This window comes from Chiloscyllium punctatum, chromosome 7 (assembly GCF_047496795.1).
Source record: "Chiloscyllium punctatum isolate Juve2018m chromosome 7, sChiPun1.3, whole genome shotgun sequence".
In the NCBI taxonomy this organism is placed as follows: domain Eukaryota; kingdom Metazoa; phylum Chordata; class Chondrichthyes; order Orectolobiformes; family Hemiscylliidae; genus Chiloscyllium; species Chiloscyllium punctatum.
The window spans coordinates 126,805,470-126,822,265 of NC_092745.1; the positions used below are offsets into that span (position 1 = coordinate 126,805,470).

A 16,796-nucleotide genomic window follows, 5' to 3' on the forward strand; every position below is an offset into this window, starting at 1 on the left:
AGGCAACGTCCACCCAGCAATGTGAGTCCTGTTCTTTCTGCAGTAGCAACAGCTTTGCTTGGAGGCTGATAAGACCAGAAAACCTAGTAGCAGAATTAGGCCATTCTGCCCATTGAGTCTTCTGTGCCACTCAATGAAGTTATGACTGATTTGATCATCCTCAATTCCACTGTGCTGACTTTTCTCCACGGTGCTTAATTCCCTTCCTGAACAAACCAGTTTTCTGTGGTAAAGAATTCCACAGATTCATTATCCTCTCAGAGAAGGAATTCTTCCTCATTGCTATCTGAAATCAGAATCCCCCTCATCTCTGTCTTTATTCTGTGATGATGCCCTCTGGTCCAAGAGTTTGCCACCAACTTTCTGCAACTGCTCTGTCCTCCAAAAACCATGTATGTTCCAATAAAGCTGAGTCTGGCTCTCCTGTATTCCAAATAGTTAAAAATCACACAACACCAGGCTATAGTCCAACAGGTTTATTTGGAAGCACTAGCTTTCAGAGTGCCTCTCCTTCATCAGTTACTTGATGAAGGAACAGTGCTCTGAAAACTAGTGTTTCCAAATAAACCTTCCTTCAGCAATGTGCTGCTTTGTTTCATGGATTTTGTATGAGCAGTCGAAGTATTGTATATTAGGCATTGTACTTGTCATAGCCTGTTGTGAAGGTGTAGGCGTGCCTTAAGAGAGAGGAAGCTAGCAAGCACTTAGAAGCACAGAGAATGCTGAACAATTTTAAAATGTAATGTTTGATTGAAACAAATAGCTGCAGTTGCGTTGCCATGGAACAAAAACAAGTTCAAATTTGGTCAGTCAGTTTAAATTATGCCCAGATACCTAAATCCAATCAAATTTGAATCTTACTGTTTGGGATGACATCAAACCAATGAAATGATCTGATGTTCTGGGGTGTGAAATCAGACATTTTTAACTTTGTCCACCCCAGTCCAACACTAGCACCTCCACATCACACATTCTAAATAGTTCAGGCCCAACCTAATCAACCGCAAAGGAGAGTCCCTCCAGATTAGGGACCCAGTGAAGCTTGTTTGGGCTGCCTCCAGTATCAGTATCTGCTTCTTTTCACAATGAGCCCCAAATTATTCACAGTATTCCAGCTGTGGTCTGGCCAGTGCCTTGTCAAGTTTTAGCCAAACCTCCCTATTTATATACTCCATTCCCTTTGAAACTAAGGCTGCTGGGAAGATCTAACTGAGTATTAATGAGCTCTTAGAGTCCTCACGTTTTCTTTTTAACTGTGGACATGATCCAACTGACCAATCGCTTGAAGCCTTCCACCTGCAAAACTGCCAGTGGATAGACCATATTTTATCGCTCCCACTGGCCTTGCACCTTTCTCCCACCCCTCTCCCCAACCTACACACAATTTCCCCTCTCACTAGCCCCACCCCAGGTTCCACAAGCACTCAGTGGGAGAAAGTTAGTCTGGTTTAGTCTGTCGCTGTGATTGTGCTGGGCACCATGCCAACTTCAGTCTATTTCTATTTTTGAACGCACGTTCCCACTCACACGGGCACAGAAAACACGCAGGAGTTAACAAGGCTACAGATTCCAGTCATTAAGTAGAGAACATCCCTGACTTGTTTCTGAATCCCAATTTGCACAAAAAATGGAAGTCAAGGAATGCCAAAGTCAGGAATCTCCCGAATCTTTGTCCTTGTCACTAACTGCCAGGGCCCACCACAAGGTTATGATGATCTCGGTCCATGAAGGCGTTAATAAGCATGTGCATCTCCCCCTGTGGAGGCTGCTGAGCATTTTTGTACAGCAGCACCAAATGAAGCTTTTCCAAACAATTACAGCTCTCCTTCAATCAGATTGTATTGTCGGCCGCAATAACATTGTTTCTGTGAAAGAGACCTTCAGATAACAAAAGCCGCTCTGTGCCTGGTCTGGAATCGTTAGGTACTCACCGTGCAAATGGTGTGATTGTTTCAATGCGTTATGTTTGGAACGTGGCTGGCCAGGAATGATGTACAGTAAACGCGTCTGTCGCTTTGTTTATTAGCCCAGGGGGACTGTCATCAAACAAGAAGACCGCAGTCTTTTAATGGTGTTCAGGAAGACAAGGTATTGTCATGTATACAATACCAGCATGGGCCAGAGCACGCTGCTGACTAGTGTGATGAATAAGTGGCATCCACTCAGTAATGTGAGTGCTATTCTTTCTGCCGCATCAATAGCTTGCATTCGTATAGTGCCTCAAGCTTCAGGCCATCTCAAGCACTTCAGTCTGAATACAGTGTGTTTTTTAAAGGTGTGGAGAATGAGCCACAATGCTATTCAATGGCAGAGCAAGGATCAAGGGGCCAGATGGCCCAACTTTGCCATAGTTGGAATATTCAGAACATGGGCAGCCAAATCCTGCACAGCAAGCTCACATACAGTGACAGAGTCAGAGAGATGTACAGCACAGAAACAGACCTGTCCACGTTGATCAGATATTCCAAACTAATCTCGTCCCATTTGACAGCATTTGGCCCATACCCCTCTGAACCCTTCCTGTTCATGTACCCCTACAGATGTCTTTCAAATGTTGTAATTGTACCAGCCTCCACCACTTCCTCTGGCAGCTCATCCCATCCACGCACCACCCTCTGCATGAAAACATTGCCCCTTAGGTCCCTTTCCACTCTCACCTTAAACCGATGCCCTTGAGTTCTGGACTCCTCCACCCCAGGATAAAACCCTATTTACCCTAATTCAAGGGCATAGGTTTGCGAGGGGAAAGGGATCTATGGGGCAACTTTTATCCATGCCCCTCATAACTTTATAAACCTCCATAAGGTCACCCCTCAGCCTCTGACGCTCCAGGGAAGACAAAAGAGGAAAGAATTGAATCATTTACTTTCAGCGACGATGGTGAAGGGATAAATATTGGTCAAGGCATAAAGAGAGCTCTCCCAGTTCTCTTCAAAGTCTTGCATCTTTGATATATTTTTGAAAAGGGCAAATGGGACCTTGGTTTAACATTGCATTGGAAAGGCAATGCTTCCAACAATCAGCACTGCCACAGCTCTTGATGTGTAAGTGCAAGCAACATCTCAACTCCACACGGGTCTTTAACTCTTTTTCAGAGTGCTACAAATTGAGTATTTTAAGTACCTTAGATGTGGTTAAATCTATTCCACTTGTTTTCCAAGAGCAGTAGGAAGGAAAATAAAGGCACAACAAAGAAGTTAATATCGGGCTGGGCGGTGTTGGGGAGCACAGTTTTAAGGAGGTCCAACAGCTACAAACTATTTTCCTGCACCAACAACTGGCAGCGCAGGAGTCTGAGACAGGCTGGGGTATTTGATTAGATCTGCCGTGAATGACATTCCCAGTCATTAGTCAGCAGTGTTTGTAATCTAACAGTCAATGCTCATCAGGTCACGAAGATTCGACACATCCTCACATGATCATTCCATCCAGGTGAGGGCCACTTAGAAATCTGAAGGATGTCACTGAGGTAAAGAGGTGATGGGATGTTAATCAGGAGCTTGGTTCGGATGTTGACACTCTTTCTTGCTCCCCTGCTTCCTTGCATTCTCAGCCTTCCTCCATTGAAGCATTCCGTAAGATTTGGTCATCTCTTAATCGTAAATTGTTGTCAATGTCTCTGGGTATTGACTGTTCTATTGATTGGACACAGTGCATGTTTGCTTTGAACCATGAGGGAAGATTGATCCATTGTCTGTGACTGTACCTATCAACAAGTCTACCTTCTTTAGGGAAGTGATTTGAATTAGCAATACTTCAATTTTTCTCAGTCTTTGAAGGGTGCTTGAATGTCTTTTCCTTTTATTTAAAAGGTGGCATTTGAATTCCCGCAATACATCATTGAATCTCTAATTTTGTTTCCCCCTTTGTTGTTTCGGATGTTAAACTAAGCTCCAGTTTACTCTCTGACCTGGATGTAAACGATTCCCAGCCCTGTTTAAAAGAATAGCAAAATATCCTGGCTAATGCTTGGTCCTCAAGCCACGTTGCAGAAAATGATAACTACTGAGAGAGACAGATTTTCAATCAGTAAAGGAACAAGGCTTGTGGGGAAAAGGCAGGAATGTGGATGTGAAGATAATTGGATCAGCCATGATCACACTGAATGGGGCAGCAGACTCAATGGGCTGAATGGCCTATTTCTGCTCCTTATGCTCTTTAGATGGTGGTGTCCTATTGCTTTATCTTGCATGACTTTACCCCCAAGATTATAGAGTGATAGAGGTCTACAGCATGGAAGCAGGCCCTTCGGCCCAACCCACCCATACTGCCCAGTGTTAACTATTCAGCTATCCTATTTGCAGACATTTGGTCTATATCCCTCCATACCTATATCATCCATGTACCTGCCTAAATGTTTTTTCAATGATGAAATTGTACTCACTTACACCACTGCTTCTGGCAGCCCTTTCCAGACACTCACCACCCTCTATGTGGAAAAAATTGCCCCCTGGACCCTTTTGTATCTCTCACCTGAAACCTATGCCCTCCAGTTTTAGATTCCCCTCCCTTGGGGAAAAGCTGTTGGCTATCTACCATCATAGGGTTACACCTCCCAGTATCTATTCTGGGTGAATTAATTTCACACTCCAAGACCAATGTAACGTGACCTTGAAAATATCAAATTCACAATTGACATGCTGCAACCTTTTGAAACTTGTCACAGTTACCTTCTTTGAAAAGCGGTCTTATTAGAGCCCAGAATGCCCTGAATGAGAGGCTGGTGCGCTACCAAGTGAGTCATGGCTGGCTTCCTCCCCTTAATGACCATGAGTGAACTGACTTGATTTGTTGATAACAGATCGATAGATGCTTTAATCCTTTTTAATTCAAAATCTAAAACTGCTGTGGTGAGATTTGAACTCAAGTTCTCTGAGGTCATTGATATAAAACTCTAGATGGCTAATGCAGGAATACATCTCACAGCTGGTATGCTGTGTGCCTTTGAGGGGTATGCTTATGAGATCATTACTATGTCATACCATGTAACCTGATGGTATAAAAGTTACTCCTTAACTGAGACCTCTTGAAGCATAACATGCTGGTGGAAGGTTGCTATTTTTTATACCCAGATAGATTAATATTAGCCCAGACACTGAAATTCATAAGATTAATACATGAGCACAATCAGTTCTGCTATAACGTGTGTTTCTTCAACACGAATTGGATTTAGCGCGATTGAAGAATTTAGAAAGTTATTTGTCGAACACAAACTCTACCTGGATTGGCTATTATGCGATTCTGGACCCATTAGCTTCAATTGCATGGCGCGATTTTTCTTAAAATGTGAGATCGCACAAGAACTGGACTATCATGTTATATCAGAACCGACTATACCTCAGGAGCTCCAAAATACATCTGTTGAATCTTTCAATACCACATCACCCATGTCTGGTCCTCATATAGTGGCATTGAGATAAATATTGCCTTATTGGGTGCAAATTCCCTGCTGGAGGCAAAAGTCTATAACATAAGGTAGATCAATCACCACATGACAGTGCTGGATTAGTCAATGACAACTGAGTTTTCATTAGGAAGAAAAACAAGTGTTATGGTGAAAAGGCGGGAAAGTGGAATTGAGGATGATCAGATCAGCCATGATCTCATTGAATGGTGGAGCAGACTCGATGGGCTGAATGGCCTACTTCTGTATTTGGTTAAAAATCTGTAGGATTATCCCCCACAGGAAGCTGTTGGGGCCAGTTCATTAGATAGATTCAAGAGGGAGCTGGAGATGGTCCTTGTGGCTAAAGGGATCAAGGGGTATGGAGAGAGGGTGGGAATGGGATACTGAGATTGTAGGGTCATCCATGATCATATTGAATGGTGGTACAGGCTCGAAGGGCCAAATGGCCTCCTCCTGAACCTGTTTTCTCTGTTTCTGCTCCTTTATTCAATGGTCTTATGAAATGGATTATGACATTTGTTGACATTGAGTTCCTAGAGTGTTAAAAAAAAAGAAATAAGCTGAACACACTTGGTGTTTGACAATCTGCTACCAACCCTGATTGAGACTTTGCACTTTAGTACAGGAATTAAGACCTCCCCCTCCTCCAACTCACGAGCATGGACATCATCCCATCCCACTGTTGGCACCACAGCAATGTTGAATCTGTTGAGGAAACTTTTGCCTTCGGCTGCTCAGCAAGCCTGCTTTGTGGTGTTGCTGGTGGCTGTGTGGGAAACTGGCTGTGGTGAAGCAGTACAAGAGAATCTAAAGAATAACTGCTTGGCAGAGATACTGCAAGACTGTTGGCAGCTGTGGCCCCATATCCCAGCAACAAGTCAGCAGAGAAGGTCAACACAAGGTGGAAGACAAAACCGTCTTTTTCATTCTCCAATCAACTATGCAACAAAGTGGAAGAAACTTGTGATTGGCTGTTGCATTTAAAACAAATCCACTGTTACTTTTCCCAGTGACATAGGAGGTGCCGTTAGATGTTAGAGAGACTTTGGGTCCATCAGAGATTCATGAGGGGCAGGATGGGAACTGAAGCTGAGACCATGATCTTATTCAATGATAGGGTCTGCTTAAAGGGCTGAATGGCCTCCTGCTATTAATTTTCATGAAAATGTTTAACAAGGACTACTATTCAAGTGTAATTTGGTGGCTGGGAAAGGTCTTGATGTTCCGTGAGGAAGTGAAAAGTGCGATTCAAATGCCAAATACGATTGTAAATAAAAATCAGAAGACAACCGTGTGTTTGTGCCGTGACTTTCAAGTTTTTAGGACCTTAGTGTGTTTACAACCACTTGAAATGTACTCATGGTTGTAAAGTCGGAAGAATGTATTCCCAACAGTGCACAGAAAGCTCCCACAACAAATACACTGTGATAATAGCACAAGAAATTGTTTTTATTGATAATGTATGAAGAATGAAGGGTGAGTGAAGGTTGCCTGTGGAAATATCTGTCTGCAGAAAGGATGTTCCTGATGGAGTCCAGAATTAGGGGTCACAGTCTAAGGATACAGGGTGTGCCATTTGGGACTGAGATGAGGAGAAATTTCTTCACCCAGAGAGTGTGGAGTCTGTGAACTTCTCTGCCACAGAGAGCAGCTGAGGCCAAAATATTGAATGTTTTCAAAAAAGAGTTAGATATAGTTCTTAGGACAAAAGGGATCGAAAGGTATGGGGTAGACAGCGAGAACAGGGGACTGAGTTGGATGGTCAGCCATGATGATATTGAATCGTGGAGCAGGCTCAAAGGGCTGAATGGCCTACTCCTGCTCCTGTTTTCTACATTTCTTTGTTTCAATTAATATTGACACGAACCTAAGGAAAAAACAACCTTACTCTTCACCAAATAGTATCAAGGAATCTTTTATAGGTCTCTGATTTGAAGTATCTTGAAAAGATGAAGGAACAGAATACCCTTGGTACTATGCAGGAATGTCAGCCAGGAGCTAGTCCTCAAATGTCTTGGGGAAAGCTTGAATCCGTTAGCATCTGGCTTGGATCAGTGTCAGGGTGTTGCTGCATCTCTGTTGAATCACATTTGGTGTTTTGTTATTGTGTTCCACATGCATTGCAATGTGTGCATAGTCAGATCCCACAAATGAGCTGAAGGATGAGTTGGTCTAATTTTCTTTGATGGCAGGAGTTCTTCATCAAGGGTCCTGCTCCTTGGATGCTGCCTGGCCTGCTGTGCTTTTCCAGCACCACTCTAATCTTGACTCAATTTTCTCCAGCATCTGCAGTCCCTCACCTTCACCTAATCTTAGTTGATGTCATTCACTGAGGGAACACTGGGTAAAAGTCACCCAATAATGTGAAAATTGAGAGAAACAGCATTTTGATCAGTAAGGGAATCAAGAGCTATGGGGAAGAGGGAGGGAAGTGTCCATGAGGGTTATCAGATTAGCCATGATCTCATTAAATGGGCTGAATGGCTCTATTCATCTTGTGGTCTTATGGGATGTTTGTGTCTATTTGGTGGTGATCTGGTTGAACGTCTCATCCAGAGGGCAGGAGCTTGCCTGGTCCAGCATTCCCTTGGAACTTTGTTGATTGATATCAACGTGGTTGGGTTAGGCCTGAAAATCTAGTCTATGTTCACTGAAGATAAAACGTTACTGATTAGAATAACGCTGGAGCCGAAAGCACGAAATTGTGAGGAGAAGTCACATCCATCAGTTGAGCAATCATAAGGACAGGAATAGGCCCTTCCAATCTGCTTCACCATCCAATGCAGTGGAGGCTGACCTGTGACCAGATATTCCTTGAGAGATCTAATTTAGAGGCATAGACACCCTTTAATCCAACCAGTCCATGCCGAGCACAATCCTAAACTAAGTAGTCCTACCTGCCTGTACTTGGCCCATATCCCTCCAAAGACTTCTTATTCATGTACTTATCCAAATGTCTTTTAAACATTTGTAAGTGTACTTGCATCCACCACTTCCTCTGCACGGCCATTCCACACATGAGTCACTCTCTGTGTAAACAAATAGCCCCTCATGTCTTTCTTAAATCTTTCTCCTCTCACCTTAAAAATAAGCCCCCTGGTCTTGAAATCCCCCACCTGAGGGAAATGACACCTGTTGTTTACTTCATCTATGCTCCTCATGATTTTATAAACCTCTATAAGGTCACCCCTCAACCTCCGACTCTCCGATGGAAACAAACTCCAATTGTGATGTTCAAAATAATTGAAGGAGTTCGAGAACTTCCTGTCGTCATGGCAACTTCAGAAAGTATTGAAGCAGGGCCACTGGATCCAAAACGTAAACTCTGCTTTCCCTCCAGAGATGCTACCAGGCCTGCTGAGTTTTTCCAGAAATCTCAGTTTTTGTCTCAGAAAACATTGTCAACTCGAGGCTTGTTGAAGTCTGGTTGAATGGAACAACAGCAGGACAGGGCTAAGAGGGCCAAATGGCCTCTCTCTCTTCCCAGTTTAGTGTTGGGAGTCTTAAGCACCAAATGGGTTAAGAAATCTGACCTGGATTCTTTGTGCAAACCATTGCTGTCTTATCTCAATTTGTTTCCAAACTGCTGAGCAAATAGTTATTGATTTTTGAAGTTAATTTTTTTCCAGTGATTATTATGTTTATGACTCCACACTCCAGACAGAGTTTGGTTGCACGGCAGCTGCTACCTGCTGCTGTTAGACAATCTGAGGAGTCCACACATTGAACAGCGGGGGTTGTCAGCACACATGCCATAGAATGGATGGCCAGCCTACCCTCGATCGAGTTGATACAGAGTTGAATTTAGCGTGAAAGCTTTCCGAAATGTTTTCTTCGTGCCGTTAATTTTGTGTTAGGTTTTGACCTTGTGAAGACAAAGTGCAGGAGGAGGTCACTCAGCCCATCTCGGTTGTACTGATAAAATGATGCTACTTGTTCCACCCTATGGCCCTCCAAATTTTCATGTTTCTAGCCAATTTTCTTTTGCATGTTATTACTGAATCTGCTTCACGCTCCCTTTCAGTCGATTCACTCCAGATCATTGTAACCTGGTGAATAAAATCAAAACCTCTTCCCTCCTTGAGGTTTATCAATGACTTTACATTCCTTTATTTATTTATTTTGTTACATAATACTAGGAAGGACAGTAATGTTAACTTTTAACTTTATTTCTTTATTTTTCTACTTATACAAAAAACAATAGTGATGCTTTATTTTTAACTTTGTTTCTCTATGTTATGACGTCTACCTAAGTTTTGTACCGAGGTACCCTCATACCTAAGATGGCTCTGTATGTGGCAACATTTCACTGTACTCCTGTACTTCATATGTGATAATAAATCAAATCAAATCAAATCAATCAAATTTGTGTTCTTTGCTATTGGAAACCTATTTAACCTACTAACTTTAATTACTGAACTTATTGACCCAACAAACGATGTTGCTCATAATTTCAAAGTCTACTAAATCTCCCCTTAACCCTCTTAGTTTTTAAAGATTCATTCTCTAGGTGTGGAGCACAGCTGGTTTTAATACTTTCATGGGGTGTGTATGTCACTGGCTAGTTACTGCTCATCCCCAGTTGCCCTGGAGAAAGTGGCCTTTTTGAACGTTGCAGTCTTTGAGGTGAAGGTGCATTCACAATTCTGTGAGGAAGGGAGCTCCGGAATGTTGATTCAATGACAGTAAAGGGACAGCGATACTGTTCCAAGTCAGGATGGCAAGCGGCTTGGAGGTGAACTTGCTGGTGGGGACATTCTCGTGAATCTGCTGGCTTTGTCTTTCTAGGTGGCAGAGGTCGTGGGTTTGGAAAGTGCTGTCAAGAAAGTGGCAGGGAGCCAGATTCTTGAACTTTCCACACTGCTGTTAGGTCGGGAGTTGCAGGGATTTTAACACAGCGACAATGAAGGAACAGTTGGAAATGTATGTCCCCGTCAATGACGTTGTGCAATCTCCTCCAATCCAAATAGAAAATCACTGAGACTGAAAGAGAAGGGAGTAGGAAAAATCAGCTTTGATGTGCCGCTAAACCACACTTTTTGACTCTAAGCTGAGTCTCTGTCCCACTATGGGGTGGGTTCGTTCCCACCATCATCTGTAAGTCAAAGATACACATGGCTTACTTAGTCTAAAAGGTGAAGTTGCTGTAGTCTTATCAGACTATAGCACTGCTTTCTCATTAGAGGGAGGGAGAACTGGTGTGGGTCTAAGCTGAGGATCACCACACCTCAGGTGAGGGGAGGGTACACTCCATGGTAACCTCAGAGAGTGCAGGGATTGAACTCATGCTGCTGGCATCACTTTGTATCACAGACCAGCCATCCAGTAAACTAAACCTCTGGGTAGCTCAGCAGGTAGTGCATTAGGCTTTTAATCTGAGGGTCCAGGGTTCAAGTCCTTGTGTAGGGTGCTTGGTTTAGTGTTTGTAGAGAAGCTCCACTTCCTGGTCTGCTGAGTTGACCCTCTTGTATTGAACGCAATATATCTTGTTGGATATCAGCAACTCATTGCAGGTTAGGCTATAGTGGACATCATGACAGAGGGACCATTTGTTGGGTCTCAATCTTTTGAGATCCTAAGCAGTTCTTCCCAAATCTCCTTCTTTATCATGGCTGGTGCTTGAGATACTCCTCAGTATTAAGCCTTTTAGACCCATTTACAATAAGTCATCGATACTGAACTTTTGTTTCGGTGACCAGGCACAGTTGTCCAGCAGTGTCCACCTGAGGGAGTCCTGCACTGCTGGACATGTCATCTTTCTTATCACCCAGTCGCCCGACTCATCGGTTAGACCTAATAGTTCTTTTGAGACAACAGGGAGTTTTCTCCAATCTCTTATCATCACTTGACCCTCAACCAGCCTTGCTTCATCAGGAACACCATCTGGGCTTGCTGTATGTCAGATCTTGCTATGCTGCCGTGTTCCCTGCATCTGCTCAGTGACTGCACTTGAAAAACACTTCACTGTAAAGCGTCTTGAGGTTGTGAAAGTCACGGTCTCAAATCAAGCCTTCCCTTCTATTCAAATGACCACCCAGCAGTCTGACTCCTTGTGTTGATTGATTTGTGACCCACCCATGCACCAATCCAGAAAAAAAGTATTGAGCTGCTTGCTTTACACAGTTGAATTGGATGAAGCCTGAATAGTTCAGGAATCTCCATTTCATTTTGCTGAATTTCTCGTGACAACACTTGAATGGATTTGAAATTGGGCTCTTTCAGCCTTTTTAGATGCTGTATTGTAGTTTTTTTTTGGTTGTGTGAGGTAATTTATTATACAGCAAACAGCAGTGCTTGCTTACCTGTCTTGATTCTCCATTCTAGCATTTCAGTGAGATCAGTGAAGCAGCCCAGTAACCATTAGAATGATTAATATTGTGGCATCACCACAAAGCAGTTGCAACAGGTAACTAAGGGGAAATAGCTTACATTTGCTCTATCATATTTGTAAAGTAATCATTGGAAAATTTCAGAGTGTTGGCTTCACCCATCTGAGGACAGTGCTGCTTTCCTGCTTGAAAATTCTTAGTTTATTAAAGAGCATATTGATGTTTATTAGACATTTATTGCTGAACAATAATAAAACCAAGAACTTTGAAATATCATTCCTCCGATAAGATTTAGTGCGATACTTTGATATGGCAGGTGTGACACTTACTTTCAAATAAAGGTCGGTATTTGAGGTCACATGCTTAGAGATAGGTACCTGAAGAATGCATAGTGGAGCACTTTATTCAACCGAATGTACCAGAAACAGGGAGGATGTCATTGTCAGTTAAAGTCAGGAGCTACACCCAAAGGAGATTAAACCTTTACAACCTTCAGTCGCATTGTTTACCCAATTACAGATATATTCTTCTTTTAGTGGATGTTGTCTACTCTTTGCTATCTTTGCCAATCATATGTGAAACCTCCCAGTTGCCCCCACACCCTGACTATTTCCTCACTGCTCTCTCACCACTCTATTGTGGGGGTGGGCGATGGTCTGGAGGTATTGTGTCAGACAGCCAGGAAATGTTCTGAGGTCAGGGGATCGAATCACGTCATGATCGAATTTGAATCCAATAAAAATTTAGATTAAGAGTCAAATGATGATGACCACAAGATCATTACTGATTGTCAGGAAAATCCCATCAGGTTCACCAATGGGAGTGACACAGTGGCTCAATGGTTAGCACTGCTGCCTCACAATGTTAGGGACCTGGGTTCAAGTCCACCCTCGGGTGACTGTCTGTGTGGAGTTTGTACATTCTCCCTGTGTCTGCATAGGTTTCCTCTGGGTGCTCTGGTTTCTTCCCACAGTCCAAAGATGTGCAGGTCAGAGGGATTGACCAAGCTAATTTGCCCTATGATGTGCAGGCTAGGTCAGTTAGCTGTGGGAAATGCAGGGTAGGGGGTGGGTCTAGATTGGATGCTCTTCAGAGGGCCGGTGTAGTCTCAATGGGCTGAATGGCCTGCTTCCACACTGCAGGGATTCTATGATGATGCCCTTTAGAGAAGGAAACCTACCATCCTCACCTAGTCTGGCCTACATATGACTCTAGTCGAGAGAGTGTTGCTGGGAAAGCACAGCACGTCAGGCAGCATCCGAGGAGCAGGAGAATCGACGTTTCAGACATAAGCCCTTCATCGCGAATGAGGCTTATGCCCAAAATGTTGATTCTCCTGCTCCTTGGATGCTGCCTGACCTGCTGTGCTTTTCCAGCACCACACTCTTCAACTCTGATCTCCAGTATCTGCAAACATCATTTTCTCCTACATATAACCCTATACCCACGGCAAATTGGTTGACTCTTAGCTGCTCTCTGAGGAATTAGAGATTGGTATTAACTGCTGGCCAATCTCATGAACAAATTATAAGAAACCAGTGGCTGGGGGATGTTGACTCACTCAGAGGCATGGTTATATGGGTGATGTCTTCGTGTCTGATGTCCTATAATTCCTGCACACAGGTGAAACGTACCAACACAAATTAATAATCATTAAGGCACAGAAGGAGGCCATTTGACCTGCTAAATCTGTTTCAGCTCTCTGTGAGGATTTAAGTTCAGAAGTAAGGATCTCTTACTATTTTTGGTCTCCTTACCTTAGAAAGTGTACACCTGCAGCTACAGAGGGAGTACAGCAAAGGTTCAGTGGGTAGATACTGGGCAATGTAGCACTGTTGTATGAAGAGAGCTTGATTCATTTGGACTTTTCACGAGAGTTTCGAAGAGTCAGAGGGAGTATGATTGGAAGATATAAATTTCTAACAGAGTTGGACAAACTAAAGCATGGAGGGTGTTTCCCTTGGTCAGAGAGTTTAGAACCAGGAGTCACAATCTCAAGGTACAGAGTAGACCTCTCATCTCAGGGTAGGTCTGAGATGAGGAAACATTTCATCACTCATAGGCTGGCTAACCTGTGGAATTCTCTCCCACAGAGCTGTGGAGCCTGGGTTACTGAGGATATTCAAGAAAGAGATTGATAAACTTTTAGCTATTAAAGGCCTCAGGGATTAGATTACTTACAGTGTGGAAACAGGCCCTTCAGCCCAACAAGTCCACACCGACCCTTCGAAGAGCAACCCACCCAGACCCATTCCCCTACATTTACACCTAACACAACAGGCAATTTAACATGGCCAACTCACCTAACCTGCACATTTTTGGACTGTGGGAGGAAACCGGAGCACCCGGAGAAAACCCATGCAAACACGGGGAGAATGTGCAAACTCCACGCAGACAGTTGCCTGAGGCAGAATTGAACCGAGGTCTCTGGCACTGTGAGGCAGCAGTGCTAACCACTGTGCCACCGTGCCGGATATTAAGAGAAAACGGGAATATGGTGTTGAGATACAGAATGCTGGAGAAACTCAGCAGGTCTGATGCATCAAAGGTGAAAGAAATGAGGTTAACATTCAACTGTTCTTTCTGATAGGATGTCTGTTAGTTTTTCCATCTTGTGTACCTTCATTGTTGGAGCTGAGTCCACAAAAAGTTCAGCCATGAATGGCAGAGCAGGCTCAAGGGGCCAGATAGCCTACTCCTGCTCCCAGATCTTATGTTGTTCTCCTTTTGTCTTCTGGTATTCTATGAGCTGTTTACCAAAACTCATTTTATGCAGCCACATCATTAATACCAGCAGAAATAGGAGCAAGATCAGGCTGTTTGACCCCTCGAGCCTGCTCTGCCATTGAATAAGATCATGGCTGACCTGACACCCTTTCCCCCAAACCCAGCTGATCAAGAACCTATCTCTCTCAGCCTCTCCTTCCTCAGCAACTGTGTCCAACTCTAACTGAACCCATATAGATTCTTTAGGCCTTCCCTTCTGTTCTACTTGCTTCTACCTACATATTTTTCACAATATAAAACCAATTACTTTCCCACTTCTCTCTTCAGCTCTGACAAAAGAGTCATATCCGATCTGAAGGTTTCTGTCTCCAGACACTCCCACAGCTCCTGTGTTTCTCACAGTACTGTATGTTCTTATTTTGCTTGAAACTTTGCTTGGAATGTGTGCTATAGGCTGCAATGTTCATGGTTAATCATTTTGCATTGTTTGGACCTGTTGTATTCCAATAAATAATTAGATGTTTCATTGCATTGGGGCCTGACCTCATAGCTGAGTTTGTTTCCATTCCCACAGAATCACAGATGCAGAAGGAGGCCATTCGGCCTATTGTTCCTGCACCAATTCTGTTACCCAATGCCAATCTCCTGCCTTTCCCCCCATTTCCCTGCACCACATTCCTATCCATATAGTCTTCCAGTGCCCCTCTTGAATGCTTCAGTTGAAATTCAGTTATCCGAGGGTCATCAGACTTGGAACGTTAATTCTGACTTCTCCCCACAGTTGCCACAGGCTTCCTGAGTTTCTCCAGCAATTTCTGTTTTTGTTTCAGATCTCCTGTGTCCACAGTTCTTTGTTTTATTTACTCACTTGTCCCATGCTGAATTCATTCTTTGCAGTTGCTGGTTAGCACCTGGCGTGGGACAATGTGACCAGGGAGGTGATGACCTTGTGGTACTGTCGCTAGACTATTAAATCCAGGTAATGTTCAGGGGTCTAGGCTTGAGTCCCATCAAACATCCAGAGCAGGGAAATGATGATGTTTCTAGATAGGGGCTTTAGTGGTGTCTTGGGTTCAAGGTCCATCTGGCTCAGAAACGTGTGATAACATCTTTTAGAAAATAAATTGGAAAGTTGGTAAGTAGGAAGGGTCTTCTAGCAAAGTGGCAATGCCTCTACCTTTGAACCAAGGGGTCTGATTTCAAATCCCACCTGCTCCAGAAATAACATTCCTGAGCAGGTTGATTAGGGAAATGGATTGTTTTCTTTATGTCTGAAAACTTGCCCCACCCTGACACATAGAGGTGACCATTAGCATCTTTTAACTCACTTCCCAGTGTCCATCAAACCTGGAACTCTCTCAGCTTGCACTGCAGAAGTTTACCAATGAGACCACTGTCAGAGCTGCATTCTAACCTTTCTGAGAGGTATATGTCAACTGTATTAGGGTTAAACTTGTAGAATAAACCCTTGTAATCCTGGGATACTGGCTTGAAGCCAATGTAAATCCATCCCTTGCCTGGAAGCAGCTGTTCTGCTGGCAATGCGGTGGTGTAAACCCTTCAGGGCCCGAGGCTGGTCAATGATCTAATTGTGATTTTGCAGCATGACGTAGTGACTCTTGCACATGCATTCCGTTTATCCAGTTAAGTGCAGCCCGATTGCAGGCTAACACATAATGAATTGTCCCTGGAATGTCTTGAGTTTATAACAGGGACGAAAGCGTGCACATTTGAACAGGAAGGCGGCCCAATTATAAGGATGATGATCTTTACAAGTTAAAAAGTGTCAGGATCAATTGGCAGAATTCTCATCTCTGGATCACAGGATTGTGGGCATATATACCAATTCATTATTGGAGCATGCAATCCATCTTTTTCTGTGATTCTTTCGTTGACCGAAGGCTTCCACTCTGCACTTGAAATTGACTGATGAGACTGCGGTTCAAGTTACCATCAAAACTCATTTGTATCATTAGGGCAGGAAGTTCCTCTTTGGGACAGTGTCATAAAACATAATGGTTCCTTTTCTGCCCATTGTATATAGTGTGTCCCTAATGGAAAGTGTGGCACAGTGGTAATGTCACTATGTCTGTACTTGGAGGCCTGGGTTCAAATCCTACCTGCTCTGGAGGTGTGTTGTAACATCTGTGAACAGGTTGATTCAAAATATTTCTTGACATGTTTGTTAGTGATGGTGGGTTATTTTAACTCATTTGACCAGACAGTTGGTTTGTGATGCTAACAACATGAGTTCAGTTCCTGCTGATGTTACTACTCTTTCACAGCCTCTACCCTCATCTGAGGTATTGTGACTCTCAGGTTAAGTTTCCATA

At 43.4% G+C, this 16,796-nt stretch overlaps 1 protein-coding gene across 5 annotated transcripts in view; it reads left to right on the forward strand.

The window, feature by feature from the left end:
* Positions 1 to 16,796, forward strand: part of adgrl2a (adhesion G protein-coupled receptor L2a) — a 797,903-nt gene that overhangs the window by 305,611 nt on the left and 475,496 nt on the right. The gene's annotated exons all lie outside the window — the stretch shown is intronic.